At 47.2% G+C, this 5,080-nt stretch overlaps 1 pseudogene; it reads right to left on the bottom strand.

Moving 5' to 3' along the window:
* Positions 1-2,021: 2,021 nt before the first annotated feature.
* On the bottom strand, positions 2,022-4,393 carry LOC148133609 (uncharacterized; annotated as a pseudogene).
* Between the last annotated feature and the right edge of the window lie 687 nt (positions 4,394-5,080).

The following is a 5,080-nucleotide window of genomic DNA, read 5'->3' on the forward strand; positions in this document are numbered from 1 at the left end:
TGAGCAGATTAGAAAGGGGAGCAGTCAAGGCAGCAAAGCGGGGAATAAATGTGCGGTAGTAGTTCGCAAACCCCAACAGTCGTTGCACATCCTTAACCTACTGTGGAGGTTCCCACTCCTGCAAGGATTGTATTTTTTCTGGGTCCATTTCCACCCCGGCAGGTGAAATACGATGTCCCAAGAAGTCAATCGTGGTTTGTGCAAACTGACACTTCTCACATTTAGCAAACAGGTGGTTATCACACAAACATTGGAACACCAGCCGCACATGTTGTCAATGTTCCTGCAGGGAGTCTGAGTAAATTAAAATGTCATCTAAATAAATGACCACAAATTGATCCAACAAATCTCAGAAAACATCATGCATGAAATGCATGAACACAGCTGGGGCATTGGTTAATCCAAAAGGCATCACAGTATACTCAAAATGCCCATACCTCATCTGGAAAGCTGTTTTCCACTTGTCCCCTGCACAAATGCGAACCAGATTGTAGGCCCCATGCAAGTCCAACTTCGTAAAGATCTTAGCTTGACAAAGTCACTCAATCAGTTCAGGGATGAGGGGAAGCAGGTACCAATTCCTCACTGTGATTGCATTCAACTTGCGGTAATCATAACACAAACGTGGCTCCCCCAATTTCTTTTTTACAAAAAGCACCAGTGCAGCCAATGGGGAGGTAGAAGGCCGCATAAACCCTTTCCGGGGGTTCTTGTCAATAAAATCCCGCAATGCGGCCAACTCTGGTTCCAACAGAGAATATATCTGACCCACCGGCAATTTTGCATTGGGCAACAAGTCGATTGGACAGTCATATGCCTGATGCGGAGGCAACTGATCCGCCTCCTTCTCCCCAAATACATCAGCAAAGTCCACCAACTCCGCAGGTAGATCCAGGTCCACAGGCAGAGCCACACTCCCTGCACAAGAGCACAAGCAATGGTTGGCACACTTCCTATCAAGAAACTGCACAGCTCCAGAGACCAGACAATCTGTGGATCATGGGTTTGTAACCACTCCAAACCCAGCACCACTGGAAAATGAGGTACTGCGGAAATGTAGAACGCGGTTTTCTCCACATGCTGCCCAATACGCATGCAAAGGGGTTTGGTTGCAGCAACCACAGGTCCTAAATGAAGGGTCCAACCATCAATAGTCTCTATTATTACTGGCAGGGACACCTGTTGCTGAGGAATGAACCACTGCTCTACAAAATGAGCATCCATGAAATTGGCTGTGGCCCCTGAGTCTAGCCTAAGGATTTTACACCACGACCTACAGACCCCCATAGGCCGAGGGATGCTCGTTTCCCACCACCACAGGCGTCGCCACTGTGGATGTCTTAACAGGACACTTGGCCGCAAAATGGCCTCGATTGCCACCATAGAGGCATAAACCATAACAACGACATCTATCCTTTTCTACTTGAGTCAGGCGAGGGAAGCCAGCCCCCAACTGCATGGGTTCCTCCAAAGGCACCTCCATCAAGGGCACCATCTTGCTGGAAACATATATGGTCTCTGTCCATCATCACACCTGTCGCTGCTGAAGTCTAGCATCAATACGAAGACACAGATGCATGAGCTCCTGAAGGGTGCGAGGGCATTCAGTGCACGCCAACTCATCCAGGAGCTCCAACCCTCCTGGAACTGATCTAATAGTGCTGCCTCATTCCATTGTACATCCTGAGCAACCACCTGAAAACTAGCAATATAATCCATGAGTGAGCCACACCCCTGCTTCAACTCTCTCAAACGTCTGTTTGCTGTTTGGCTTTGAACAGAGTCCTCAAACATGGCCTGAAACTGATGGCAAAGCTTGGCATAATTGTCCAACACCTGGTTGGGCTGGGTCAGCAGAGGCATCGCCCAACATGCTGCAGAGCCTGACAACAAACTAATCAAAAACCCCACCTTATTCTGATCAGTGGGAAAGTCCTCAGGCCAAAGGCTCATGTAAACCTGGCACTGCCCCAAAAATGCTGGAAATTGGGCCAGTGAACCATCAAATTTATCTGGCACTATCACTGGGCATTTTCAGCATGGCCGGGCAGCTTGCATTTTTGCCACCTGTGCAGTCAAAGGAGCCATACGCTGGGTTAACTGGGCAATCTCTGCTCTGAGCTGATCCATGGTCACCCCACAAAAAGCAAAAATAAGTTGAAGGGCTGGCTGGAGTCAAAATGTGATAACCCGTTGTCTCTCAAAATAACACAAAACCCAAAACATACATTAAAGTCCGGTAAGGCCTTCAACTTAACTTCACTGTTTTATTAGGCACAGTTTAAAGTCACAAAAGTAAATAATGAGGCAAAAAGAACACCAGAACAAACTGCATTGATGAGAGTTCCAAAGCAAGCCAAGACAACTAATAATAAACTCCAGGAAAATAACCGAGGAGAGTCCATGGGAAGAACACCAGCAAAGATAAACCTCTTTCAAAGTAAACACTAAACTTTGACTCCAGCAATTCTAACTGCGTAGTTACAAACTTATATACATTGCTCCCAGCTGCAAGCCACGAGGAGGATCATGGTAATCTCCCTGTTGGCTGTTCCTCCTCTTCCTCAGAGCTTTTTTGCCAATATGTAAGACAGAGCATTTATTTGTTGAGATTTGAGGTTGCCATTTGTTTGACCATTCTGATACATAGTCGAGGTCTTTTTGAAGGGTAGCAGTATTGTCTGTGGTATTGAATAGCTTTACTTCATTAGCGAAGAAAACGCAGTTGCTCTTAGTATGATCACAGAGGTCATTTTTGTAGAGTATGAAAAGAGTTGGTCCTAGAACACTGCCTTGGGGGACACCACTGTTGACAGGTACAGAATTTGATAGGACGCTCCCAATTTTGACCATTTGTTGTCTGTTTGACAGGAATGCTTCTATCCAGTTATGCAGTTGTCCAGAGATACCATAAGATTTTAGTTTTAGGAGTAGTTTGTCGTGTACCACTGAATCAAAGGCTTTACAGAAGTCTATGTAGATTGTGTCTATTGTTTTGCCCTGATCGAGTTGTGTAGTCCATATGTTTTTGCAGTGTAAGATCCAACCAACCAGATGAATTCCAGCAATGGCTTCTTAAGAAGAGGGAGAACCACAGCCTCCTTAAAGTGCTGGGGCACCGTCCCCTCCTGTAGAGAAGCATTAATCACTGCCACAGTCCACCCGCCTGTCACCTCCTGGGAAGCTTTCACAAGCCAGGAGGGACATGGGTCTAAAATACAGGTGCTCGCGCGCATACTTCCTAGGATCCTGTCCACTTCCTCAGGAGCAACAGGGTCAAACCGTTCCCAGATAACAGGGCAAGAATCTTCCACAGAAGCTGCCACCAGATCAGCAACCACACCAGCATCTAACTGGGAATGAAGTCAAGCGATTTTGTCTTCCAGAAAATCTGCAAATTCCTCAGCGTGCCCCTTCAGGTAGACCTCTATCTCCTCCTTCCCTAAGAGGAGATGGCTCATTTTAAAGAGGGTCGCTGGGCAATTATCTGCAGGCACAATTAGTGTGGAGAAGTATTTACACTTTGCCTCACAAATCGCCACAAGGTAGGCCTTAGTAGCAGCTCTTACCCATGTTCGATCGAGTTCATGTCCTGTCTTCCACCAGCAGCGCTCTAGATGTCTCCTCATGCATTTCATCCCTCTCAATTCTTCTGAATACCACAGGGCACAGAGAGGTCTACAGGTGAGGAGAGGTCACAAGAGTGCAATCCTATCCAGAGCCTCAGTCACCTTCCTATTACAAACGTGACTAAGAACTCGGCTGGATTGCATAATAGATCTGTAGTTATAACCCCCAGCTCCTTCTGGAATATATCTGGGTCTATTAGTCGATGGGGATGGACCAATCTAATAGGTCCTGCCTCCCTGCAGGGGGATGCAGCTTTTGAGAAACTCATTGCCACCAGACTGTGATTTGACCATGACAAGGGGACCAAGGAAAGGTCTACCAATTCCAGGTCACATAGACAGTGCTCTGACAAGAACAGCAAATCGGGAGTGTGACCACTATTACTAGACAGGCTCTGGATAATCTGGGACAGGCCCATGGAAGTCATGGTTTCTATAAAATCTCGGGCTACCTCCAACCCCGACCCCAGAGAAGGCAGGTTGAAATCACCCAGAACTATAAGCCTGGGGAATTCCACTGCCAGTCCTGCGGCGAGGTCCAGGAGCCCAGGTAGGGAAGCTGCCATGCAGCAGGGAGGCTGGTATAGCAGCAGCAATCCCACCTGATCCCTTGAGCCCAATCTAAGAAAAAGGGTCTCACAGTCAGGGACTTGTTAAACAGTGCCTCTGGAGGCTACTAGAGATTCTCTGATGATAACAGCCACACATCCTCCCAGGCCCTGAGATCTAGACTGGTGCCATGCTCGATAACCCACTGGGCACATTTCTGCAAGAGGAACGCCTCCCTCTGGGCTCTGCCAAGTTTCAGTTATACAAGCCAGATCAGCCTTCTCCTCAAGGATCAAATCAGCAATAAGGCTAGCCTTATTGCAAGCTGATCTCACATTTAAGAGCAGAAGTCTAAGACCAGGGCCACCACAGATCTGCTGACTAGGAAAATGAAATGAGTGCGATGGGGCAGAACATGAGATTGGTACTAAACACCGAGGTCGTGTTCCCCATGCCTGCCCTCTCCCTTGTCTCACCATTTCAGCAGAATCTCATCTGCCATCATCAGGCTTCTGTATTGTGTTCGTCTGTGACTCAGACTTCCACAACCGTTTCCGTTTTAAATTTGGGGCTAGCCTACTGCTGTGCCGGAATGTTTTTTTTATTTTTTCTTCATCCTGATTGGTTGGGAGTCTTGGTCTGTGTTTATTGGTCTTGGAGTTTGCTGTGTTCTGCTTGATTGGTGTTTCTAATATCTTCTGTCTGTTTTGTGGCTTTTTTTGTCTTGATTGGCTGGCAACATTGTGTTCCTGTATTGGAGGCTTTTAGTGCAACTTGGCTCTGAGTAAATGGATGGCTATCATTTATTAGGAAGCTAGGTTTCATCTGGGTGCCTGGTTGGGGTGTGTTTGAGCTGGAGTTATCGGGGGTGATCTGTTTGTGCCCAGGTGTTTGCCTGGCTA

This window comes from Notechis scutatus, chromosome 1, assembly GCF_049901735.1.
Source record: "Notechis scutatus isolate UNSWTSFEM ecotype Mainland chromosome 1, rNotScu1.2, whole genome shotgun sequence".
Classification (NCBI taxonomy): domain Eukaryota; kingdom Metazoa; phylum Chordata; class Lepidosauria; order Squamata; family Elapidae; genus Notechis; species Notechis scutatus.